Source organism: Cupressus sempervirens, chromosome 7, assembly GCF_028749045.1.
Source record: "Cupressus sempervirens isolate cs-2001-9-10 chromosome 7, ASM2874904v1, whole genome shotgun sequence".
Lineage (NCBI taxonomy): Eukaryota > Viridiplantae > Streptophyta > Pinopsida > Cupressales > Cupressaceae > Cupressus > Cupressus sempervirens.
This window is the reverse complement of record NC_143124.1, coordinates 686489800-686517680: the sequence shown is the minus strand read 5'-3', so window position 1 is coordinate 686517680 and position 27881 is coordinate 686489800. Positions and strand designations below refer to the sequence as shown.

Below are 27881 nucleotides of genomic sequence, written 5' to 3'. Positions count from 1 at the left end.
TAAAGATTCGACTTGGTGGGCTGACCTGGCGGGGTGACTTGATGAACGAACTTAGAGAGTCGACTTGGTGAGACTACTTGGTGACTTGGTGGGCTGACCTGGTCGGGTGACTTGATGAACAAACTTAAAGAGTCGACTTGGTGAGAGTACTTGGTGGGCTGACCTGGTCACGTGACTTGATGAAAAAACTTAAAGAGTCAACTTGGTGGGCCGACTTGGCCGGGTGACTTGATGAACAAGCTTAAAGAGTCGACTTGGTGGGTCGAACTAGCGGGGTGACATGGTGAGAGTACTTGGCAAGCTAACTTGGCAGGGTGACTTGATGAACGAAGTTAGAGAGTTGACTTTGTGAGAGTACTTGGTGGGTCAAACTGGTGGGGTGACTTGATGAACAAACTTAAAGATTCATCCTGGTGAGAGAAGTTGGTGGGTCGAGCTGGCGGGGTGAATTGATAAAGGAACCTAAAGAGTCAACTTTGTGAGAGTAATTGGCAGAGTGACTTAATGAATGAACTTAAAGAGTGCACTTGGTGGGCTGACCTGGCGGGGTGACTTGATGAACGAACTTAAAGAGTCAACTTGGTGAGAGTAATTTGTGGGTTGACCTGGTGGGGTGACTTGTTGAACAAACTTAAAGAGTCAACTTGGTGGGGTGACTTGATGAACGCACTTGAAGGGTCGACTTGGTGGGGTGACTCTATGAACGGACCTAAAGATTTGACTTGGTGAGAGTACTTGGTGGGGTGACTTGATGAAAGGACTTAAAGAGTGAACTTGGTGAGAGTACTTGGTGGGGCGACTTGATGAACGCACTTGAAGAATCAACTTGGTTAGAGTACTTGGTGGGGCGACGTGATGAGCGGACTCAAAGAGTCTACTTGGTGAGAGAACTTGGTGGCTCAACTTGATGAGCAGACTTAAAGAGTCGACTTGGTGGGAGTACTTGGTGGGCCGACCTGGTGGGGTGAATCTATGGATGGACTTAAAGAGTCCACTTGGTTAGAGTACTTGTTCTGGTGACTTGATGAATGGACTTGAAGAGTCAACTCGATTGGGTGACTTGATGAAAGGACTTAAAGAGTCAACTTGGTGAGAGTACTTGGTGGGGCGACTTGATGAACGGACTTAAAGGGTCAACTTGGTGGGGTGACTTGATGAACAGACCTAAAGAGTTGACTTGGTGAGAGTACTTGGCGAGGTGAACTGATGAATGGACTTAAAGAGTCAACTTGGTGGGATTACTTTGTGGGCTGACCTGGTGGGTTGACTTGATGAACGGACTTATAGAGTCGACTTGGTGAGAGTAGTTGTTTTGGTGACTTGATGAACAGACTTAAAGAGTCAGCTTGGTGGGGTGACTTGATGAAAGGACTTAAAGAGTCAACTTGGTGGGGTGACTTGATGAACTAACTTAAAGGGTCAACTTTGCGGGGTGACTTGATGAACGGACCTAAAAAGTTGACTTGGCTAGAGTACTCGGTGGGGTGACCTAATGAACAGACTTAGAGAGTCAACTTGGTGAGAGTACTTGGTGGGCTGACCTGGTTGGGTGACTTTGTGAACGGACTTAAAGAGTCGACTTGGTGGGAGTACTTGGTGGGGTGACTTGATTAACGGTCCTAAAGAGTTGACTGGGTGAGAGTACTTGGTGTGGTGATTTTATGAATGGACCTAAAGAGTTGACCTGGTGAGAGTACTTGGTGGGGTGACTTGATGAACATAGTTAAAGAGTCGACTTGGTGAGAGTACTTGGTCGGGTGACTTGATGAACGCACTTGAAGAATCATCTTGGTTAGAGTACTTGGTGGGGTGACTTGATGAACGAACTTAAAGATTCAACTTGGTGGGCCGACCTGGCGGGGTGACTTGATGAACAAACTTAGAGAGTTGACTTGGTGAGAGTACTTGGTGACTTGGTGGGCCGACCTGGCCAGGTGACTTGATGAACAAACTTAAAGAGTTGACTTGGTGAGAGTACTCGGTGGGCTGACCTGGTCACATGACTTGATGAACAAATTTAAAGAGTCAACTTGGTGGGCCAACTTGGCCGGGTAACTTGATGAACGAACTTAAAGAGTCGACTTGGTGGGTCAAACTAGCAGGTTGACTTGGTGAGAGTACTTTATGGGCTAACCTGGCAGGGCGACTTTATGAATGAACTTAGAGAGTCGACTTTGTGAGAGTACTCAGTGGGTCGAACTGGCGGGGTGACTTGATGAACGAACTTAAAGAGTCAACCTGGTGAGAGAACTTGGTGGGCCGAGCTGGCGGGGTGAATTGATGAAGGAACCTAAAGAGTCCACTTTGTGAAAGTACTTGGTGGGCCGACCTCGTGGGGTAACTTGATGACCAAACTTAAAGGGTCGACTTGGTGAGAGTACTTTGTGGGCCGACCTAGCTGAGCAACTTGATGAACGAACTTAAAGAGTCCACTTTGTGAGAGTACTTGGTGGGGTGACTTGATGAACAAACCTAAAGAGTTGACCTAGTGAGAGTACTTGGTGGGCCGACTTGGCGGGGTGACTTGGTGAGCAAACTTAAAGAGTTGACTTGGTGAGAGTAGTTGGTGGGCTGACCTGGCGGGGTGACTTGATGAACGAACTTAAAGAGTCGACTTGGTGGGCCGACTTGGCAGAGTGACTTCATGAACGAACTTAAAGAGTACACTTGGTGGGCCGACCTGGCAGGGTGACTTGATGAACGAACTTAAAGAGTCAACTTGGTGAGAGTAATTTTTGGGCTGACCTGGTGGGGTGACTTGATGAATGAACTTAAAGAGTCGACTTGGTGAGGTGACTTGATGAATGCACTTAAAGCGTTGACTTTGTGGGGTGACTCTATGAACAGACCTAAAGAGTTGACTTGGTGAGAGTACTTGGTGTGGTTACTTGATGAACAGACTTAAAGAGTCAAATTGGTGAGAGTACTTGGTGGGGTGACTTGATGAATATAGTTAAAGAGTCAACATGGTGAGAGTACTTGGTTGGGTGACTTGATGAACTCACTTGAAGAATCGACTTGGTTAAAGTACTTGGTGGGGTGACTTGATGAACGAACTTAAAGATTCGACTTGGTGGGCCGACCTAGCAAGGTGACTAGATGAACAAACTTAAAGAGTCGACTTGGTGAGAGTACTTGGTTAGTTACTATGCCGACCTGGCTAGGTGACTTGATGAACAAACTTAAAGAGTCGACTTGGTGAGAGTACTCGGTGGGCTGACCTGGTCATGTGACTTGATGAATGAACTTAAAGAGTGGACTTGGTGGGCTGACTTGTTTGGGTGACTTGATGAACGAACTTAAAGAGTCAACTTGGTGGGTCAAACTGCAGGGTGACTTGGTTAGAGTACTTGGTGGGCTGACCTGGCAGGGTGACTTGATGAACAAACTTAGAGAGTCGACTTTGTGAGAGTACTTGGTGGGTCAAACTGGCAAGGTGACTTGATGAATGAACTTAAAGAGTTGACCTGGTGAGAGAACTTGGTGGGCCGAGCTGGCGGGGTGAATTGATGAACGAACCTAAAGAGTCGACTTTGTGAGAGTACTTGGTGGGCCGACCTGGTGGGGTGACTTGATGACCGAACTTAAAGGGTCAACTTGGTGAGAGTACTTGGCGGGCCGACCTGGCGGAGCGACTTGATGAATGAACTTAAAGAGTCAACTTGGTGAGAGTACTTGGTGGGGTGACTTGATGAACAAACCTAAAGAGTCGACTTGGTGAGAGTACTCGGGGGGCCGACCTAGTGGGGTGACTTGGTGAGAAAACTTAAAGAGTCAACTTGGTGAGAGTAGTTGGTGGGCTAACCTAGCGGGGTGACTTGATGAATGAACTTAAAGAGTCGACTTGGTGGGCCAACTTGGCAGAGTGACTTCATGAACAAACTTAAAGAGTCCACTTGGTGGGCCGACCTGGCAGGGTGACTTGATGAACGAACTTAAAGAGTCGACTTGGTAAGAGTAATTTGTGGGCTGACCTGGTGGGGTGACTTGATGAATGAACTTAAAGAGTCAACTTGGTGGGGTGACTTGATGAATGCACTTGAAGGGTCTACTTGGTGGGGTGACTCTATGAACGGACCTGAAGAGTTGACTTGGTGAGAGTACTTGGCGGGGTGACTTGATGAAAGGACTTAAAGAGTCGACTTGGTGAGAGTACTTGGTGGGACTACTTGATGAACGAACTTGAAGAATTGACTTGGTTAGAGTACTTGGTGGGGCAACTTGATGAAGGGACTCAAAGAGTCGACTTGGTGAGAGTACTTGGTGGCTTGACCTGATGAGCAGACTTAAAGAGTCAACTTGGTGAGAGTGGGCCTAACGAGGTGAGGTGGTGAGTGGGCCTAACGGGGCGAGTTGGTGGGGTGACTTGGTGAGTGGAATTAGAGAGCCAACATGGTGAGATGACTCAGTGAGTTGGTTCTTTGAGATGACATGGTGAGATGACTTGGCGAGTCGACCTGGTGAGCGAACTTAAAGAGTCAACTTGGCAATGTACTCGAGTCGTCTTGGTGAGGTGACCTGGTGAGTAGGCTCAAAGAGTCAACATGGTGAGGTGACTCATTGAGTCAACATGGTGAGGCAACTCATGGTGAGGAGCTATCCTTGAGGTGACTTGGTGGGCCTACTTGATTAGTCAACTTGGTTAGCCGACCTAACCAGCTGATATGGTGAGCGGGTTTAAAGAGGCAATGACTTGGTGGGGTAACTCAGCAAGCCAACTTATCAAGGCGAGATGGTGAGTCAACTTGGTGAGCTAACTTGGTGAGCGCAGTTAAAGAGTCAACTTTGTGAGGTGACTCGGCGTGTTAGCTTGCTGATGCGACTTGGGTGGGCCGACCTGGCGAGCGAACTTAAAGAGGTGACTTGGGCGAGCTGACCTAGTGAGAGAACTTAAAGAGTTGACTTGGCAACATACTTGAACAACCAACTTGGTGAGCTAACATGGTGAGTGGGCTTAGAGAAGAAACTCGGTGGGGCAACTTGGTGAGCACACTTGCTGGGGCAAGGTGGTAAAATGACTAGGTGATTCAACTTGGTGAGCTAACTTAGGGAGCTGACTTGGTGAGCAAACTTAAGGGGTCGACTTGGTGAGGCAACCTGAATAGACGACTCGGTGAGCTGAATTGGGGAGTTGACATGGTGAGTGGTCTTAAAAAAGAGGTGACCTGGTGGGGCAACCTAGTGAGGCGAGACGGTAAGTCATCTTGTTGAGCCGTCTTGATGAGCTGTGAGTGGACTTAAAGAGTCAATTCTTGATTTGGCAAAGACCACATGGTCAGATGACTTGGTGAGCCAACCTGGCTAGCAAAATTGGCAAACAAACTTATAGAATCGACTTGCTATCCCTAGCCAGGATTGCACACCTAGGTCGACCAAACTTGGGTCATGGGAGGCCCTGTACAGCGAAAAGCGCTAAATTTTGGGCATTACAAAAAAAAAAAAAAACAAGTTACCTGCTTTTGGATCACGCACAAGTTTCAGTTCATGTATTGCCGAGCCGACTCGAGGCGTTACACCTAGCTAGCCAGATTCGAGGTAGGGTAGCTAAAACGATCCAATTTGAGAATTTTCTTTATAAAAAGACATCATGATAGGCCCCATAAGGCAAAAAAGAATGAAATTTTGGGAGTTCAAAAAAAATGTTACCCAGTTTTGGATCGCGCACAGGGCTCGTGTCATGTAGCATCAAGGTACCCTAGGTGACATGATTCGAGCAAAAAGTTGACGATGGCATGAGTCGTGCAAAAAAATTAGAGGCCATTAAGGCTCGAGGCACTTCGAGTCGAGGTTGCCGAGGCGGGTTGGGTTGAAAACTTTGGGCATTAACCAAAAAGAAAAAGTTAACCGCTTTTGGATCATGTACACGACTCGGGGCACTTAGAATCAAGTCGAGCACGGTGACATGAGTCGTGCAAAAAATTTGGAGATGACTCGAGTTGGGGCATCCGACTCTATTCGAGTTCAAAACTTTGGGACTTGACAAAAAAAAGAAAAAAGAAAAAGTTACCCAATTTTGGATCACGTAAGTAACTCGGGGCACTCAGAATCAAGGCAAGTGTGGTTACATGAGTCAAGCGAAAAAAAAAATGGAGGCGGTTAAGGCTTGAGGCAATTCGAGTCGGGGTAGCTAAGTCGATTCGAAAACTTTGGCCGTTAGCCAAAAAAAGAGTTAATTGCTTTTGGATCATGTACATGACTTGGGGCACATAGAATCAAGTCAAGCACGGTGACATGAGTGGTTTGAAAAAATTGCAGGCGATTAAGGCTCGAGGCGATTTGAGTCGATGTTGCTGACACGATTCGGGTTGAAATCTTTGGGTGTTAACCAAAGAAGGAAGAAGTTAACCACTTTTGGATCATGTACATGACTCGAGGCACCAAGTCGAGCACAGTGACATGAGTCCTATGAAAAAACTGGAGGCAGTTAAGGCTCAAGGCGATACGAGTCGGGGTTGCTGACACAATTTGGGTTGAAAACTTTGGGCGTTAACCAAAAATAAGAGTTGACCACCTTTGGATCACGCACATGACTCGGCGCACTTAGAATCATGTCGAGCACGATGACATGAGTTGTGCAAAAAACTTGGAGGCAGTTAAGGCTCGACACGATTCGAGTTAGGGTTTGGGTAGTTGGGGCATTAACCCAAAAAAAAAAATGGCCTCTTTTGGACCACCTACATGACTCGAGGCATTTAGAATCAAGTCGAGCACGGTGACATGGGTTGTCCAAAAAATCTGGAGGCGATTCGAGTCGGGGTAGCCAACTTGATTTGAGTTCAAAACTTTGGGCGTTAACCAAAAAAATAAGTTGACCAATTTTGGATCATGTACATGAGTTGTCTACCCTCGCAAAAATTACAAAACCCGGGGACCTCCGTGGAATTTGCAGTCGAAAGATTTTTCTGCCCTAACAAAAATTTACAAACCCCACCTGCTTGAAATTTGGACTTGGAAGATTTTTCCCCCTCGTGGAATTTACAAACCCCACCCGCTCGAAATTTGGCACTTGGAAATTACGAAACCCTGCCCGCCCAGAATTTGGACTTGGAAGATTTTTTCGCCCTCACAGAAATTGCAAACCCGACCCACATGGAAATTGCACTTGGAAGACTTTTTTGCACTCGCGGAAATCACAAAACCTCACCCGTGGGGAATTCGACACTTGGGAGATTTTTCCGCCCTTCTGAAAATCGCAAACCCCACCAGCACAGAATTTGGGACTCGAGAGATTTTTTTACCCCTCGTGGAAATTTTACAAAACCCTACTCACTCAAAATTTGGCACTCAGGAGATTTTTTTGCCCTGGTGGAAATTGGAAACTCCACCCGCTAGGAATTTGGCACCTGGGATATTTTTACGCCCTCGCAAAAATTGCAAACCCCACCCACTGGGAATTTGGCACTTGGGAGATTTTTTCGCCGTCGCAAAAATTTTAACAAAACCCCACCCGCCCGGAATGTGGCACTTGAGATATTTTTCTGCCCTGGCAGAAATTGCAAAACTCCACCCGTCGGGAATTCGGCACTTGGCTGCCACAAGCCAATTATCCCTATGGTAACTTTTTTGACACCTCTAGCTTCAAATTCTGAAAGTCTAAAGGATCGATAGGCCATGCTTTCATGATTTGTATTCATACTGAAAATCAAAATCAAATGAGCTTTTACCCTTTTGTTCCGCACGAGATTTCTGTTCTCGTTGAGCTCATCTTAGGACACTTGCATTATATTTTAACAGATGTGCCACCCTAGCCAAACTCCCCACCTAACAATGTCTTTTTCCCAGATTAATGCACCTAGATGCACCTTAAGGAAAAAAATAGGGGCATTACCCCATCTCTGCCTCACAGAATAAGTAAAATAATGTTAAAAGTAGTGGTATTTCACTTGCGCCTGAAAGCTCCCACTTATTCTACACCTCTCAAGTCATTTCACAAAGTCAGACTAGAGTCAAGCTCAACAGGGTCTTCTTTCCTCACTGATTCTACCAAGCCTGTTCCCTTGGCTGTGGTTTCGCTAGATAGTAGATAGGGATAGTGGGAATCTTGTTAATCCAATCATGCATGTCACTAATTAGATGACGAGGCATTTGGCTACCTTAAGAGAGTCATAGTTACTCCCACTATTTAGCCGCACTTGGTTGAATTTCTTCACTTTGACATTCAGAGCACTGGGTAGAAATCACATTGCATCAACATCCACAGGGACCATCACAATGCTTTATTTTAATTAAATAGTCAAATTCCCCTTGTCCATACCAGTTCTAAGTCGACTGTTCGCCGCCTAGGGAAAGCCCTCCGAAGGGGGCATCCTGCGTCCGTCGCCCGATCGACACACGACAGCCCACCCTCACCACGGGAGCAGCTCGGGCAGGCAGCCAACAGCCCACAAGTTCGGGGCATAGACCCCTAGGCCAAGCCCTCAAAGCCAATCCTTTTCCCTAAGTTACAAATCCATTTTGCTAACTTCCCTTACCTACATTGTTTTATTTACCAGAGGCTATTCACCTTTCAGACCTGATGCGGTTATGAGTACGATCGGGCATGAATGGTACTCGGTCCTCTAGATTTTCAAGGGCCGCCAAAGGCACATCAAACATCGCAGGATGTGCAGTGCTCTTCCAGCCGCTGGACCCTATCTCCGATTGAACCGATTTCAGGGTGGGCAGGCTGTTAAAAAGAAAAGATAACTCTTCTCAGGGCCCCCACCGACATCTCCAAATTTCTTAATGTTGTCGTTCACTGCCACATCCCAGTTCAAGAATATTAACCCGATTCCCTTTCGATGATCGCGCAAAGTGTGCCCTTGAAATAGGGTTTCCCCATCTCTTAGGATCGACTAACCCATGTCTAAGTGTTGTTCACATGGAACCTTTCCCCACTTTAGTCTTCAAAGTTCTCATTTGAATATTTGCTACTACCACCAAGATTTGCACTGGGGGCCGGTCCACCCAGGCTCATGCCCAAGGTTTTGCAACAACCCCCGCGTCCTCCTACTCATCGGAGCCTGGCACTTGCCCCGACAATCGAGTATAGGTTGCGCGCTTCAGTGCCATCCATTTTCGGGGCTAGTTGATTCAGCATGTGTGTTGTTACACACTCCTTAGCAGATTTTGACTTCCATGACCACCGTCCTGCTGTCTTAATCAACCAACACCCTTTGTGGAATCTGGGTTAGCGCACAATTTGGCACCGTAACTCGGCTTTCGATTCATCCCGCATCACTAGTTCTGCTTACCAAAAATGGCCCACTTGGAGCTCGCAATTCTGTGGTGTGGCTCAACAAAGTAGCCACGCCAACTTACCTATTTAAAGTTTGAGAATAGGTCGAGGGCGTTATGCCCCTGATGCCTCTAATCATTTTCTTTACCCGATAAAACTTGCATGTGAGCTCCAGCTATCTTAAGGGAAACTTTAGATGAAACCAGCTACTAGACGGTTTGATTAGTCTTTTTCCCCTATACCCAAGTCAGATGAACGATTTCCACGTCAGTATTGCTGCGGGCCTCCACCAGAGTTTCCTCTGGCTTTGCCCTACTCAGGCATAGTTCACCATCTTTTGGGTCCCAATAGGTGTGCTCGCACTCGAACCCTTCATAGAAGATCAGGGTCGGTCAGCGGTGCAGCCCCCGAGAGGGGATCTCGCCAGTCAGCTTCCTTGTGCCTCGCGAGTTTTCCCAACCTGCCAACTCACACACATGTTAGACTCCTTGGTCCGTGTTTCAAGATGGGTTAGATGGAAAGCCTGTTGGCCAGTGCCACAAGCCCACAGGTGCCTAAGAGCCCACCATAAAGGTGCGCACTTTGCTCCTCGACCGCCACGATGGAAGTATTTGTGTGACTAGAAGGTCACGCTTGTGTCGTCGCGACAGCTCGCACTGGCACGTCCCTCAAATTGAGCAGCGGACCGGCTCACACCGTTCCACATCCAATCGAGGCACATCACCGGCCTCCATCCGCTTCCCTCTCGGTAATTTCAAGCACTCTTTAACTCTCTTTTCAAAGTCCTTTTCATCTTTCCCTCGTGGTACTTGTTTGCTATCGGTCTCTCACCCGTATTTAGCCTTGGACGGAATTTACCACTCGATTAGGGCTGCATTCCCAAACAACCCAACTCACCGACAGTGCCTCATGGTGCAACAGGGTCCAGGCCCGACAGGGCTCTCACCCTCTTCGGTGCCCCATTCCAGGGGACTTGGGGCTGGTCCGTCGCTGAGGACACTTCTACAAACTACAATTTGACAGGCGCGGCCATCAATTTTCATGCTGGCCTCTTCCTGGTTCACTCATCGTTACTAGGGGAATCTTGGTAAGTTTCTTTTCCTCCACTTATTGATATGCTTAAACTTAGTGGGTACTCACGCCTGACCTGGGGATGCGGTAGAGATGCAGCAATACCCGCACTACAGCGGGCTGCTGAGCCCAGAATAAAGTTCCTCACGAGGAATCATTCGATCGGCGCAAACCAATGCCGGCCTTTGCGAGCCACCGCTCATCGCGACAGATCAATGAACCTCGTGCTCATTTTAGCTAACCGTGTGCCACTTGCAGACACAGACGACCATCTTTTCTCCTCACTGGGGAGGGAAAAATTTTGTAGTGCGACGCCCAAGCAGATGCTCCCTTGGATTTCTAAGGTGCGCGATGCACCTGTGTGTTGGGTGTTGACACATCCCAAACCTCGAGCACCCAATGGGTGCGATGAGGAACGCTGTGGTGTGTCCCTACCCCATCACCTCACAAAGGTGGGAGGTGACGCATGGGAGGGCCGCGTCTTTAGACGGGGCCCCTGCCCTACAAATCATACGATTACACCCATCCTAAACATAGAATGCTCCAAGTGACGAGTCAACACACCTGGGCAAGGCAACGGGGGGTTGCAGCAGTCCTGACTTACCACCGTCGAAATGATGGATCCCTGACACAGCGCCGCGCACATAATTAGACCATGAAATCTCAATGGGGGATGAGGCCCGAACCCCCTCTAAAATGCAACCGAGTAGAGACCTCTCACTCTGACACGGACGTCGTTCGAAGACACCGATCCTAATCTAGATTGCATCCGAGTCTCTTCTTTGCCCCACGGGGAATTCACGCTTTTGATCACAGGCATTCGATGTGACCCTCGAGCTCGACGGTGCTGGACCCGTAGCTTGGCCATCTAGCACATCACTGCAGGGCTGAGTGTCTGCACGTTGCCACGGATTGATGGACCTCGTGCTCATTTCAGCCAATCGCGTGCCACTTTTGGACACGGACGGCCATCTCTACTCCTCGCTGGGGAGGGAAAAATTTTGTAGTGTGACGCCCAAGAAGACATGCCCTTGGCCGAGGCCTCGGGCGCAACTTGTGTTCAAAGACTTGATGATTAACGAGATTCTGCAATTCACACTAAGTATCGCATTTTGCTACATTCTTCATCGTGGTGAGAGCCGAGATATCCATTGTCGAGAGTCGTGATTTTGTTTTTTTTTTGTCTTTTGGCGACCCAAGCATGCAAGGCGCTGGCTTGCGCTTCATTCTTTGGATTTCTAAGGTGCGCGATGCACCCGTGTGTTGGGTGTTGACACATCTGAAACCCCGAGCACCTAATGGGTGTGATGAGGAACGTTGTGGTGTGTCCCTACCCCATCACCTCACAAAGGTGGGAGGTGATGCATGGGAGATCCGTGTCAGTGGATGGGGCCCCTGCCCCATAAATCATGCGAGTGCACCCATCCTAAACACAGAATGCTCCAAGCGACGAGTCAACACACCTAGGCAAGGCAATAGGGGGTTGCAGCAGTCTCGACTCATCGCCATCAAAATGTTGGATCCCTGGCACAGCACCGCGCATGCGATTGGACCATGAAATCTCAATGGGGGATGAGGCCCAGACCCCCTCTAAACTGCAATTGAGCAGAGACCTCTTGCTTTGATGCAGACGTCATTCAAAGGCACCGATCCTAATCCAGATTGCGTCCGAGTCTCTTCTTTGCCCTGCGGGGAATCCACGCTTTCGATCACGGGCATTCGATGTGACCCTTAACCTCGACAGTGCTGGACCCGTAGCTTGGTCATCTAGCACATCACTGTAGGGCTGAGTGCTCGCATGTCGCTAATATTTTGGGGGTGAGGAGGAGGTGAGATCCATCCCCTACATGATTCAAGGTCTCGAATCGACAATGATCCTACTACAGGTTAACCTACGGTAACCTTGTTACAACTTCTCCTTCCTCTAAATGATAAGGTTTAGTGAACTTCTCGCGACGTCACCGACAAGAACTGCCAACATCGCCCTGATCTGAACACTTCACTAGATCATTCAATTGGTAGGAGCAAAGGGCGGTGTGTAAAAAGGGCAGGGACATAGTCAATGCGAGCTGATGACTCGCGCTTACTAAGAATTCCTCGTTGAAGATCAATAATTGCAATGGTCTATCCCCATCATGATGCAATTTGGCAAGATTTCCCAAACCTTTCGAGCTAGGGAGAGAAACTCATTGGTTGCATCAATGTAGCATGCGTGCAGCCCAGAACATCTAAGGGCATCACAGACCTGTTATTGCCTCAAACTTCCATGGCCTAGGAGGCCATAGTCCCTCTAAGAAGCTGGCTGCGAAGGGGAACCTCCACGTAGCTAGCTAGCAGGCTGAGGTCTCATTCGTTAATGGAATTAACCAGACAAATTGCTCCACCAACTAAGAATGGCCATGCACCACCACCCATAGAATCAAGAAAGAGCTCTCAATCTGTCAATCCTTACTATGTCTAGACCTGGTAAGTTTCCCCGTGTTGAGTCAAATTAAGCCGCAGGCTCCACTCTTGGTGGTGCCCTTCCATCAATTCCTTTAAGTTTTAGCCTTGCGACCATACTCCCCCCGGAACCCAAACACTCTGATTTCCTAGAAGGTGTTGGCAGAGTCCTTAGAGCAACATCCGCCGATCCTTGGTCGGCATCGTTTATGGTTGAGACTAGGACGGTATCTGATCATCTTCGAGTCCCCAACTTTCGTTCTTGATTAATGAAAACATCCTTGGAAAATGCTTTCACTATGGTTCATCTTCCATAAATCCAAGAATTTCACCTCTGACAATGAAATACAAATGCCCTCGACAGTCCCTATTAATCATTACTACGGTCCCGAAGGCCAACAAAACAGGACCCCTAGGCCCAGCCCTCAGAGCTAATCCTTTTCTTGAAGTTACGGATCCATTTTGCCGACTTCCCTTACCTACATTGTTCTATTGACCAGAGGCTATTCACCTTGGAGACTTCATGCGGTTATGAGTATGATTGGGTGTGAACGGTACTCGGTCCTCTAGATTTTAAAGGACCACCAAAGGTGCACCAGACACCGCGGGATGTGCGGTGCTCTTCCAGCTGCTGGACCCTATCTCTGGTTGAATCGATTTCAGGGTGGGCAGGCTGTTAAAAAGAAAAGATAACTCTTCTCGAGGCCCCTATCGACATCTCCAAATTTCCTAACATTGTCGTCTGCTGCCACGTCTCGGTTCGAGAATATTAACCTGATTCCCTTTCGATGATCGCATAAAGTGCACCCTTGAAATAGGGTTTCCCCATCTCTTAGGATCGACTAACCCATGTCCAAGTGCTGTTCACATGGAACCTTTCCCCACTTCAGTCTTCAAATTTCTCATTTGAATATTTGCTACTACCACCAAGATCTGCACCGGGGGCCAGTCCACCCAGGCTCATGCCCAAGGTTTCGCAACAACCCCTGCGTCTTCCTACTCATCAGAGCCTGGCACTTGCCCCAACGGCCGAGTATAGGTTGCGCGCTTCAGCGCCATCCATTTTTGGGGCTAGTTAATTTGGCAGGTGAGTTGTTACACACTCCTTAGCAGATTTTGACTTCGATGACCACCGTCCTACTGTCTTAATCAACCAACACCCTTTGTGGGATCTGGGTTAGTGCACAATTTGGCACCGTAACTCGGCTTTTGGTTCATCACGCATCGCCAGTTCTGCTTAACAAAAATGGCCCACTCGGAGCTCGCGATTCTGTGGCACGGCTCAATAGAGCAGCCATGCTAACTTACCTATTTAAAGTTTGAGAATAGGTCGAGGGCATTACACCCCCGATGCATCTAATCATTTTCTTTACTCGATAAAACTCGCACGTGAGCTCTAGCTATCTTGAGGGAATCTTCAGAGGAAACCAGCTACTAGATGGTTTGATTAGTCTTTCGCCCCTATACCCAAGTCAAATAAATGATTTCCACATCAGTATCGCTGTGTGCCTCCACCAGAGTTTCCTCTGGCTTCACCCTACTCAGGCATAGTTCACCATCTTTCAGGTCCCAATAGGTGTGCTCACACTCGAACCCTCCATAGAAGATCAGGGTCGGTCGACGGTGCACCCCCCGAGAGGGGATCTCGCTAGTTAGCTTCATTGTGCCTCGTGAGTTTTCCCAACCTGCCAACTCACACACATGTTAGAGTCCTTGGTCCGTGTTTAAAGGTGGGTCGGATGGAAAGCCCGTTGGCCAGTGCCATGAGTGCACAGGTGCCTGAGAGCCCATCGTAAAGGCATGCACTTCGCTCCTCGACCACCGCGATGGAAGTATTTTTGCAACTAGAAGGTCGTGCTTGTACCACCGCGACAACCCGCGCTGGCACATCCCCCGAACCAAGCGGTGGACTGGCTCACACTGTTCTGCATCTGACCGGGGCCCATATTTAGCCTTGGATAGAATTTACCACCCGATTAGGGCTGCATTCCCAAACAACCTGACTCGCCGATAGCGCCTCATGGTGCGACAGGGTCTGAGCTTGACGGGGCTCTCACCCTCTTCGGTGCCCCCTTCCAAGGGTCACGGGCCTAGTCCGTTGCTGAGGACACTTCTACAAACTACAATTTGATAGGCGTGGCTGTCGATTATCATGTTGGGCTCTTCTCGATTTGCTCGCTGTTACTAGGGGAATCCTGGTAAGTTTCTTTTCCTCCACTTATTGATATGCTTAAACTCAGCGGGTACTCATGCCTGACTTGGGGACGTGGTAGAGATGCAACAATGCCCGCACTGCGATGGGTCACTGAGCCTAGAATAAAGCTCCTCTCGAGGAATCGTTTGATCGACGCAAACCAACACCAGCCTTTGCGAGCCACCGCTTGTCATGATGGATCAACGGACCTCGTGCTCATTTTAGCTGACCGCGTGCCACTTGCGGACGTGGATGGCCATCTCCACTCCTCACTGGGGAGGGCAAAATTTTGTAGTGTGATGCCCAAGAAGACGTGCCCTTGGCTGAGGCCTCAGGCACAACTTGCGTTCAAAGACTTGATGATTCACAGGATTCTACTATTCACACTAAGTATCACATTTCGCTACATTCTTCATCGTGGTGAGAGCCAAGGTATCCATTGCTGAGAGTCATTATTTTGTTTTGTTTTTGTCTTTTGGTGACCCAAGCGTGCAAGGCGCTAGCTGGCGCTTCGTTCTTTGGATTTCTAAGGTGCGCAATGCACCCGTGTGTTGGGTGTTGACACATCCCGAACCCTGAGCACCCAATGGGTGCGATGAGGAACACTATGGTGTGTCCCCACCCCATCACCTTGCAAAGGTGGGAGGTGACGCATGGGAGAGCCGTGTCAGTGGACGGGGCCCCTACCTCGCAAATCATGCGAGTGCACCCATCCTAAACACAGAATGCGCCAAGCAATGAGTCAACACACCTAGGCAAGGCAACAAGGGGTTACAGCAGTCTCGACTCACCGCTATCAAAATGATGGATCCCTGGCATAGTGACGCGCATGCAATCTGACCATGAAATCTCAATGGGGGATGAGGCCCAGACCCCCTTTGAACTGCAACTGAGCAGAGACCTCTCGCTCTGATGCAGACGTCGTTCGAAGGCACTGATCCTAATCTAGATTGCATCCAAGTCTCTTCTTCGCCCTGCAGGGAATCCACTCTTTCGATCACAGGCATTCGATGTGACCCTCGACCTCAACAACACTGGACCCGTAGCTTGGCCATCCAGCACATCGCTGCAGGGCCGAGTGTTCGCACCTCACCAAGATTTCAATGGTGAGGAGGAGGCCATCTCCATCCCCTACACAATTTAGGGTCTCAAACTGACAATGATCCTACCCCAGGTTCACCTATGGTAACCTTGTTACACCTTCTCCTTCCTCTAAATGATAAGGTTCAGTGAACTTCTCGCGACGTCGTCGACAGGAATCGCCATCGTCGCCGCAATCTGAACACTTCACCAGATCATTCAATTGGTAGGAGCAACGAGCAGTGTGTACAAAGGGCATGGACGTAGTCAACGCGAGCTCATGACTCATGCTTACTAGGAATTCCTCGTTGAAGATCAATAATTGCAATGGTCTATCCCCATCATGATGCAATTTGGCAAGATTTCCCAAACCTTTCAGGCTAGGGAGAGAAACTCGTTGGTTGCATCAGTGTAGCGCACGTGTGGCCCAGAACATCTAAGGGCATCACAGACCTATTATTGCCTTAAACTTCCATGGCCTAGGAGGCCATAGTCCCTCCAAGAAGCTGGCCGTGAAGGGGAACCTCCGCGTAGCTAGTTAGCAGGCTGAGGTCTCATTCGTTAATGGAATTAACCAGACAAATCACTCCACCAACTAAGAATGGCCATGCACCACCACCCATAGAATCAAGAAAGAGCTCTCGCACAAGCAACAAGAATGACGTTCACAGCACATGCAGGACTCGCAATGCTCAAAGATTTCACACAAGAGGAAAGTATCCCATCGTCGACCAGAGAGGGTTGAATAGGGAGCCTCAGTTCATAGGAACCTGGGAAGAACATCTTGTATGGAACCCTTTACCCTCGAACTCACCTTTGCCACTACTCAGAAAGAAGCCTCGAGTCTGTATGAGATGCACCGCACACGTAGCCACCTCAATTGTAAGGCCACTCAAAGACATCCATTTCCCAGGCATATGCCTCCTACATGCCTGTTGAGGTGCACCCGCATAGAAAAAATTGTTCTCGATCGCAACAAATGTTTTCCCATGATGAAGAGTTGGTTGCCAAAGTGCCAACGGAGACCACCGTGCTGAAGGGTGAAGGGTTGTGCGAGTCAAAAACATGGCTGGTTATGCGATTGGCGGGGGCATCACTGTGCATGCGACCACCTCAATTATAAGGCCGCTCAAGGGCATCATGTATAACTCCCCCTCCGCACATTTATAGGTGATGAGAGCCTGCCCGCATACACGGACATGTCTAACCTTTGGCAAATATCTCCTTTCCTAGCACAGCCTCGCTAACCATTCCCCGTGACACGTGATCTGCCAGTGTAGGTATAGAAAAGTTCCTACGGGTGAACACTCACACTAGCATTGTCGAACAAGCTTCAATCTCATGCACATGCACATACCAAAGAATTACATCGTGAGGGAACCACCCACGAGCACCTACATATCGGCAAAAAGCATTCATGCGAATTCTTCCCCTAGACAAACATGTTGGGCCTACACTTGTCGGAGCATTGCAAAGACGAGCGCTCTGGTTTGCAAGAGCCTGAGAAGAACATCTCGTACAAAACCTGTTCCCCCAAAATGCTTGAATCACAAATGCTCGCAGCAGAGTCATAATGCAAAGATGTACACTGCGCACGCGAATAAGTAAGGACACTCAGAGACATCCATTTCCTAGGCATATGCCCCCTACAAGATTTTTGGTGCACCCCATACAAACGGCCAGACTTCAACAAGCCCTCCTAGAATTTCGCATCTGAAGAGAGATGAAACACCTTGGGCTTTTTGTCCACACAATGCAAACACCGAACGCTCGATTTAGGGGGGAGATGAAGAAGAGTATCTCCCGCAAAACCCATAAGCTGCAGCCGTTCAGATCGCACAGGGCATGGAGAGTTTCCGCATCCAAAAAAATTATCGGTAATACCCTACGCTTCTACTGGCCTAAACCAAAAAGGCTGTCACGATAGTGTCATGCACTTCTGTAGGATGAGACAGTGAAGAGGCGAGCACACACTGAGAACGCACTAGCAAATCAATTATTTGGCAACCAAACCTTTTGCTAGCCCCCCTCTCAATCCCAAGGCTCTACCAATTGGCAAAAACTTAGGGTGGAGAGTGGACCCTTGATGAAATTAGGGACATCAAGCAATGCACCCGTGCAACCATCTCTTTCCTTCTTGTCATCCAGGCAGGATAAAAATGCAATGATAGAACGTGCCAATGAGACGGAGCCCTTGGCTAGAAGATACAACTCCATACATACTAAGCAAAAAGCGCATCTTAGAATTGAACACCAAATGTGTAGTGTGTTGCAAGCTGTGCAAACACCTACATATAGGGTATATCCAACAAAAAAAAGTGACAAGTACTTCCCACCAGCTCTGCCATTGCGATTATCGAATGGGATATACTCACTGCCACAGATTAATGACCATCATTACCGTCTTGGAATAGATACAAGCACATCGAGCTTCATCCGATGAACTGGATGAATTTTACCTTGAAGGGGCCCATCCAAAAGTTTCAAAGGTCATCTCCTTGAACTCTCAAGAACAAGGCCCATCTTACATGCAAACTCTACTACTGCACAAAAATAGGTTGCAATTAAAGAGAAATTGCAAGGCCATCACAATGGCCCAAGGCCAATGCTCTGACTAAGTCAATTTTCTCTTGCAATCACCATGCCACCATTCATAGAGAGATCTCCCCATTCTCTTGTAACATGATGCACAATCCAAGTGCTAGACGCGAGCTCACCCTTGAAAGGCCACTTTCCAAGGCATCCCCCGATGACACATTGGAATGACAACCGCTGTCGAACCATTCCCAATTTTGTGCCGATTGAGTTGGCACAGAGGCGACCTTGGGGAGCTCCCGTGTAGCAATCGGGATGTTCTTTCATACCCAACTCTCACAAAGACAATTGTTAGCTATGAAAAAATTTGGAATCCAAGGGCTCGCATCCATCGATATCATTGACACTGGGTCTATATACAAAGTCCATGGAGAGGTTTTGAGAAGAGAAGCCCCCCCTGCTCGCTTGCACAAACATCCCAAATTCTAGACACAAGCTCCCGCCCTTAGCATTGCTCTCCAAATCACCGCAATGACACATTGGAATGACAACCATTGTCGAACAACTCCCAGAATTTTGGCAATGGAGTGAGAAAGAAGAGTAACTTTGGGGAGAGGCGCATAGCAAATGGGTTGCTCCTTCATTCCACTCTTATATACAGATCCGATGTCACTGATTTTGTTTGGAATCCAAGGCTGCATTCGTCCTTGCCCATATGAGCAATGGCTCTTCTGATCAAATGGCCATGGGGAGCTTCTGATAACAAAGGCTCCCTTGTCACTTATGATGCACAGCCCAACTGCTAGATGACAATTCGCCCTTTAGATCATTGCCCAGGCAACCACCACAATGGCACCAATGGAACGACAACCGCTGCCGAACCATTCCAAAAATTTTGTACCAAAGAAGTTGTTGCAAAGAGAATGACTCTGGGGAGAGAGCACTCGCATAGCAAAATTGGGATGGCTTCATGGCCCTTCCAATAGAAATGATGGTGGTGCCAATATTCAAAATCTGAATAGCGTGTCTTTCTCGAACACCAGCACCGATTCTATTGGGGAGGTTCATCGAGAGGTTTTGTAATCAAAGCCTCCCATTGTAGCCACGATAGGCATGCAAATTTTTTTTCTAGAGCACCAAGAACCCACCTCATGGCTAGAGACAAGGGCTTGCCATTAGATCAACTTCAAAATCGCAGAACAGACACGGCGTAGAATGGCAACCGCTGCCAAGTCTCTTCCGTAATTACGTCAGTCGAGTGATCGAAGAAGGTGATCTAAGAGAGGGTCCAAGTGTAGGAATTCGTTGGGGGATTCACACCATTGGCATAAATTTATGCAATACCTGAGCAACACCAGACGGAGGTGCTAGATGAGGGCTCCTTTTTTAGATCGATTTTTAAAATTACCAAGAAGACGCGATGAGGGCTGGCAACCGCTACCAAACCTTTTTCAAAAATTGCACCAGCTGAGTGGTAAGAAAAAATGATCTAAAGGAGAGTCTAGGAATAGCACCCTCGAGGTTGGGCTTCATGCCCCTCTAATTGATTCAACATCAGCATCCACCGTTTCAAAATCTGACATATCCATCCACCCTAACAGCAGCGTTGAATCAATGAGGGGGGCACGGGAGCGGCTCGTAGCAACAACCTCTCCCATTGTAGCCATGATAGGCATGCAAAAATGTTTGGTAGAGCGCCAAAGCACCCACCTCATGGCTATAGACAAGGGCTCTCCATTAGATCAACTTTGAAATCGCAGAACAGACACGGTGTAGAATGGCAACTGCTGCCTAGTCTCTTTCATAATTGCGTCAGTCGAGTGATCAAAGAAGGTGATCTAAGAGATGGTCCAAGTGTAGGAATTCATTGGGGGATTCACGCCGATGGCATAAATTTATGCAACACCCAAGCAACACCAAAGGGAGGTACTAGACGAGAGCTCCCATTTTAGATCAAGTTTTAAAATCACCAAGTAGACACGGTGAGGGCTGGCAACCACTGCCAAACATTTTTCCAAAATTGCGCCAGCAGAGTGACAAGAAAAGATGATCTAAAGGAGAGTCCAGGTATAGCACCCATGAGGGTGGGCTTCATGCCCCTCTAATTGATTCAACGTCAGTGTCCACCGTTTCAAAATCTGACATATCCATCCACCTTGACAGCGGCATTGAATCAATGAGGGGGGCACGGGAGAGGCTTGCGGCAACCACCTCTCCCATTGTAGCCATGATAGGCAGGCAAAAAATTTTGCTAGAGCGCAAAGCACCCACCTCATGGCTATAGACAAGGGCTTGCCATTAGATCAACTTTGAAATTGCAGAACACATGCGATGTAGAATGGAGACCGCTACCAAGTCTCTTCCATAATTGCGTCGGTCGAGTGATCGAAGAAGGTGATGTAAGAGAGGGTCCAAGCATAGGCATTCATTGGGGGATTCGTGTCGATGGCATAAATTTATGCAATACCTGAGCAACACTGGATGGAGGTGCTAGACGAGGGCTCCTATTTTAGATCGAGTTTTAAAATCACCAAGTAGACGCGGTGAGGGCTGGCAAGTGCTGCCAAACCTTTTTCCAAAATTGCGCCAGGTGAGTGACAAGAAAACATGATCTAAAGGAGAGTCCAGGAATAGCACCCTTGAGGGTGGGCTTCATGCCCCTCTAATTGATTCAATGTCGGCGTCCACCATTTCAAAATCTGACATATCCATCCGCCCTGACAGTGGCATTGAATAAATGAGGGGGGCACGGGAGAGGCTCGCGGCAACCACCTCTCCCATTGTAGCCGTGATAGGCATACAAAAAATGTTGCTAGAGTGCCAAAGCACCCACCTCATGGCTATAGACAAGGGCTCGCCATTAGATCAACTTCGATGGCATAAATTTATGCAATACCTGAGCAACACTGGATGGAGGTGCTAGACGAGGGCTCCTGTTTTAGATCGAGTTTTAAAATCACCAAGTAGACATGGTGAGGGCTGGCAACCGCTGCCAAACCTTTTTCCAAAATTGTGCCAGCTGAGTGACAAGAAAACATGATCTAAAGGAGAGTCGAGGAATAGCACATCGAGGGTAGGCTTCATGCCCCTCTAATTGATTCAACGTCGGTGTCCACCATTTCAAAATCTGACATATCCATCCGCCTTGACACTGGCGTTGAATCGAGGAGAGGGGCATGGGAGAGGCTCGTGGCAACCACCTCTCCTATATAAGCTATTAGTGTGAGGCTCGCTCTGTATTAGAAATTAGTGAACACACTGACAACTGCCTTAAAAATCCAAATCCTTGAAAATTCTGACCAAACAGCCATTCACGACCCAATTTTTTATGAGGTCGGCAGAGGAGCAAAAGATTGTCATCGGTTAGGAGATGTGAGTTGATGGAGCCAAGGGACTGAAATTTTCTTCGTGCTCTTCCGATCAACTAGATGAATTTCACCTTGAAGGGGCCAATCCAAAAGTTTTGAAGGTCATCTCCTAGAACTCTCAAGAACAAGGCCCATCTTTACATGCAAACTCTGCTACTGCGCAAACATAGGTTACAATTAAAGAGAAATTGCAAGGCCGTCACAATGGCCCGAGGCCAATGGCTCCGACTAAGTCAATTTTCTCTTGCAATCACCATGCCGTCGTTCATAGAGAGATCTCCCCATTCATTTGTGTAGCAATTGGTATGTGCTTTTTTGCCCATCTCTCAAAAAAACCAATGTTAGCTGTGAACAAATTTGGAATCCAAGGGCTTGCATCCATTGATATCGTCACCACTGGGTCTATATACAAAGGCCATGGAGAGGTTCCGATAAGAGAAGCTCCCCTGCTTGCTCGCACAAACATCCCAAATTCTAGACACAAGCTCCCGCCCTTAGCATCGCTCTCTAGATAAGCGTAATGACACATTGGAATGACAACCACTATCGAACAACTCCCGAAATTGTGGCAATGGAGTGAGAGAGAAGAGCAACTTTGGGGAGCGACACATAGCAAACGGGCTACTACTGCTTCATTTCGCTCTTATATAGATCCGACGTCATTGATTTCATTTGGAATCCAAGGCTGCATTCATCCTTGCTCACACAAGCAATGGCTCTTCTAATTGAATGGCCATGGGGAGCTTCCAATAACAAAGGCTCCCTTGTCACTCGTGATGCGCAGTCCAACTGCTAGACGACGGCTCGCCCTTCAGATCACTGCCCAGGCAACCACCACAATGGCACCATTGGAATGACAACCTCTGCCGAACCATTCTAAAAATTTTGTGCCAAAGAAGTTGTTTCGTAGAGAATGACTCTAGGGAGAGAGCCCTCACATAGCAAAATCGGGATGGCTTCATAGCCCTCCCAATAGAAACGATGTTGGTGCCAATATTCCAAATCTGAATAACGTGTCTTTCGCGAACACTAGCACTGATTGTATTGGGGAGGGTCACCAAGAGCTTTTGTTATCAAAACTCCCATTGTAGCTACGATAGGCAAACAAAAAATTGCTAGAGCCCCAAGCACCCACCTCATGGCTAGACAAGGGCTCGCTATTAGATCAACTTCAAAATTGCTAAACAGACGCGCTGTGGAATGGCAACTGCTGCCAAGCCTCTTCCGTAATTGCGTCAGTCAAGTGATCAAAGAAGGTGATCTAAGAGAGAGTCCAAGGCTAGGGATTCGTTGGGGGATTCATGCCGATAGAAAAAGTTTATGCAATACTCCAGCAACACCGAACGGAGGTGCTAGACAAGGGCTCCCATTTTAGATCAGGTTTTAAAATCACCAAGTAGATGCGGTGAGGGCTGGCAACCACTGCCAAACCTTTTTCTAAAATTGCACCAGCTGAGTGACAACAAAAAAAGATCTAAAGGAGAGTCCAAGAATAGCACCTCGAGGGTGGGCTTCATGCCACTCTAATTGATTCAAAGTCGGCGTCCACCGTTTCAAAATCTGACATATCCATCCGCCCTGACACCAGCGTTGAATCAATGAGGGGGGCACGGGAGAGGCTCATGGCAACCACATCTCCCATTGTAGCTGCGATAGGAATGCAAAAAATTGCTAGAGTTCCAAGCACCCATGTTATGGCTAGACAAGGGCTCGCCATTAGTAAATCAACTTCAAAATCGCGGAACAGACACGCTATAGAATGGCAACCGCTGCCAAGTCTCTTCCATAATTGTGCTGGTCATGTGATCGAAGAAGGTGACCTAAGAGAGGGTCCAAGGGTAGGCATTCGTTGGGGGATTCGTGCCAATAGAAAAAATTTATGCAATACCCGAGCAACACCGGATGGAGGTGCTAGATGAGGGCTCCCATTTTAGATCAAGTTTTAAAATCACCAAGTAGACGCGGTGAGGGTTGGCAACCGCTGCCAAATTTTTTTCTGAAATTGCACCAGTTGAGGGACAAGAAAACATGATCTAAAGGAGAGTCCAGGAATAGCACCCTCGAGGGTGGGCTTCATGCCCCTCTAATTGATTCAACGTCGGTGTCCACCGTTTCAAAATCTGACATATCCATCCGCCCTGACAGCGGCATTGAATCAATGAGGGGGGCATGGGAGAGGCTTGTGGCAACCACCTCTCCCATTGTAGCTGTGATAGGCATGCAAAACTTTTTGCTAGAGTGCCAAGCACCCACCTCATGGCTATAGACAAGGGCTCGCCATTAGATCAACTTCGAAATCGCAGAACAGACGTGGTGTAGAATGGCAACCACTGCCAAGTCTCTTCCGTAATTGCATCGGTCGAGTGATCGAAGAAGGTGATCTAAGAGAGGGTCCAAGCATAGGCATTCATTGGGGGATTCGCGCAGATGGCAAAAATTTATGCAATACCCGAGCAACATCTAACGGAGGTGCTAGACGATGGCTCCCATTTTAGATCAAGTTTTAAAATCACCAAGTAGACGCGGTGAGGGCTGGCAATCATTGCCAAACCTTTTTCTGAAATTATGCCAGCTGAGTGACAAGAAAACATGATCTAACGGAGATTCCAAGAATAGCACCCTTGAGGGTGGGCTTCATGCCCCTCTAATTGATTCAACGTCAGCGTCCACCATTTCAAAATCCGACATATCCATCCGCCCTGACAGCGGCATTGAATCAATGAGGGGGGCACGGGAGAGGCTCGTGGCAACCACCTCTCCCATTGTAGCCATGATATGCATGCAAAATTTTTCTCTAGAGCGCCAAGCACCGACCTCATGGCTAGAGACAAGGCCTCACAATTAGATCAACTTCGAAATTGTAGAATACATGCGGTGTAGAATGGCAACCGCTGCGAAGTCTCTTCCGTAGTTGCGTCGGTTGAGTGATCGAAGAAGGTGATCTAAGAGAGGGTCCAAGCGTAGGCATTCATTGGGGGATTCGTGCCGATGGCATAAATTTATGCAATACCTGAGCAACATCGGACGGAGGTGCTAGACGAGGGCTCCCATTTTAGATTGAGTTTTCAAATCACAAAGTAGACGCGGTGAGGGCTGGCAACCGCTGCCAAACCTTTTTCTGAAATTGTGCTAGCTGAGTGACAAGAAAACATGATCTAAAGGAGAGTCAAGGAATAGCACCTCGAGGGTGGGCTTTATGCCCCTCTAATTGATTCAACGTCGGCGTCCATCATTTCAAAAATTGACATATCCATCCGCCTTGACACAAACGTTGAATCAATGAGAGGGGCATGGGAGAGGCTCGCAGAAACAACCTCTCCTATATAAGCTATTAGTGCGAGGCTCGCTCTGCATTAGAAATTAGTGAACACACCAAAATCCACCTTAAAAATCCAAATCGTTGAAAATTCTGACCAAACAGCCATCCATGAGAAAAAATTTTATGCGGTCGTCTAAGGAGCAAAAGATTGTCATTGGTTAGGAGATGTTAATTCATGGAGCCAAGTGACTGAAATGGTCATCGAGCTCATCTGATCAACTGGATGAATTTCACCTTGATGGGGCCCAATCCAAAATTTCCAGAGGTCATCTCCTGGAACTCTCAAGAACAAGGCCCATCTTACATGCAAACTCTGCTACTGCGCAAACATAGGTTGGAATTAAAGAGAAATTGCAAGGCCATCACAGTGGCCCGAGGCCAATGCTCCGACTAAGTGAATTTTCTATTGCAATCACCATGCCATCATTTACAGAGAGATCTCCCCATTCACTTGTGACACGACGTACAATCCAAGTGATAGACGTGAGCTCGCCCTTGAAAGGCCACTTTCCAAGACATCCCCCGATGACACATTGGAATGACAACCATGGTCAAACCATTCCCAATGTTGTGCCGATAGAGTTTGCACAGAGGTGACCTTAGGGAGCTCCCGTGTAGCAATCGAGATGTGCTTTCATACCCATCTCTCAAAAAAACCAATGTTAGCTATGAACAAATTTAGAATCCAAGGCTCGTATCCATTGATATCGTCGGTGCTTGGTCTATATATTCAAAGGCCACGGAGAGGTTTCGATAAGAGAAGCTCCCCTACTCGCTCGCACAAACATCTCAAATGCTAGACACAAGCTCCCACCCTTAGCATCGCTCTCCAAATCACCACAATGACACATTGGAATGACAACTATTGTCGAACAACTCTCAAATTTGTGCTGATAGAGTGAGAAAGATGAGCAACTTTGGGGAGCCGCGCATAGCAAACGAGTTGCAGCTTCATTCCGCTCTTATATATAGATTCGATGTCATTGATTTCATTTGGAATTCGAGGCTGCACTCGTCCTTTCTCACACAAGCAATGGCTCTTCTCATCGAATGGTCACAGGGAGCTTCCGATTACAAGGGCTCCCTTGTCACCTGTGATGCACAGCCCAACTACTAGACGATGGCTCGCCCTTCAGATCGCTACCCAGGCAACCACCGTAACGGCACCATTGGAACGAAAATCGCTCCCGAACCATTTCAAATTTTTTTTTCCAAATAAGTTGTTGCAAAGAGAACGACTCTAGGGAGAGAGCCCTTGCATAGCAAAATCGAGATGGCTTCATGACCCTCCCAATAGAAACGATGCTGGTGCCAATATTCCAAATCCAAATAATGTGTCTTTCTTGAACACCAGCACCGATTTTATGAGGTCGATAGAGGAGCAAAAGATTATCATTGGTTAGGAGATGGGAATTCATGGAGGCAAGGTAGTGAAATGGCCACCTTTTAGAGATCAGGCGGAATAGCTCAGCTCGGGTGGAACAGCTCGGGTAGGACGACTCGACAATACCATTTGCCTCAGTGCCTTTTTTGAGGTTTACTTGAGAGGAGCAGACATAATGTCAACTTTGATCATCTAGGAGTTCGAGTAGGATGGCATGGTAACAACGGCTCGGCATTTGGAGTGTCTATGGCAGCTAGATGGGATTTGAATTCATGGAGCCAAGGGAGTGAAATGGTCATCGAACAAAGGCCAATCTTACATGCAAACTCTGCTACTGCGCAAACATAGGTTGCAATTATAGAGAAATTGCAAGGCCATCACAATGGCCCAAGGCCAATGCTCCAACTACTAAGTAAATTTTCTCTTTCAATCACCATGTCGTCGTTCACAGAGAGATCTCCCCATTCACTTGTTGTGATGCACAATCCAACTGCTAGACGCGAGCTCGCCCTTGAAAGGCCACATTCCAAGACATCCCGATGACACATTGGAATGACAATCGCTGTCGAACCATTCCCAATGTTGTGCCGATCGAGTTGGCACAGATGCGATCTTAGGGAGCTCGTGTGTATCGATTGGGAAGTGCTTTCGTACCCATCTCTCACAAAAACCAATGTTAGCTGAACAATTTTAGAATCCAAGGCTCGTATCCATTGATATTGTCAGCACTGGGTCTATATTCAAAGGCCACAAAGAAGTTTCGATAAGAGAAGCTCCCTTGCTCGCTTGCACAAACATCTCATGTAGCCGCAATAAGTACACCATGACAAATTTCTAGAGCGTCGAGCACCCATAGTAAGTTGCCATTTTACCAAGCAACGTCAGAGTGCTAGACAAGGGCTCACATTTAGATCAAGTTTTAAAATCACCAAAAAGACACGCCATGGATTGACAATCGCTGCCTCACCTTTTCCAAAATTGAGTCATCAGAAAAAATGATCTAAAGGAGAGCCAAGGAAAAGCACTGAGATCGCTTCATGCCCCTTTCATTGATTCAACATCAGCATACACCGTTTGAAAACCCAACAATCTGATCTGCCTAGACACCAATGTTGAATCAATGAAAGGGGCATGGGAGAGGCTCGCGGCAACAACCTCTCCTATATAAGCTATTAGTGCGAGGCTCGCTCTACATTAGAAATCTATGATAGCATGGACAACTCCCTTAAAAATCCAATTCAATGAAAAATGTGACCAAACAACCATCCATG

The 27881-nt window shown here is 47.7% G+C and overlaps 2 non-coding genes and 2 pseudogenes across 2 annotated transcripts; all 4 read right to left on the bottom strand.

The window, feature by feature from the left end:
- Nucleotides 1-8486: 8486 nt before the first annotated feature.
- LOC149548657 (25S ribosomal RNA) lies at nt 8487-10350 on the bottom strand (annotated as a pseudogene).
- Nucleotides 10351-11297: 947 nt separating this feature from the next.
- On the bottom strand, nt 11298-11451 carry LOC149548656 (5.8S ribosomal RNA). Its single transcript, XR_016354766.1, has one exon. It is a non-coding gene; the product is annotated as a 5.8S ribosomal RNA (ribosomal RNA).
- A 1773-nt stretch (nt 11452-13224) lies between these two features.
- Nucleotides 13225-14974, bottom strand: LOC149548655 (25S ribosomal RNA; annotated as a pseudogene).
- A 247-nt stretch (nt 14975-15221) lies between these two features.
- On the bottom strand, nt 15222-15375 carry LOC149548654 (5.8S ribosomal RNA). Its single transcript, XR_016354996.1, has one exon. It is a non-coding gene; the product is annotated as a 5.8S ribosomal RNA (ribosomal RNA).
- Between the last annotated feature and the right edge of the window lie 12506 nt (nt 15376-27881).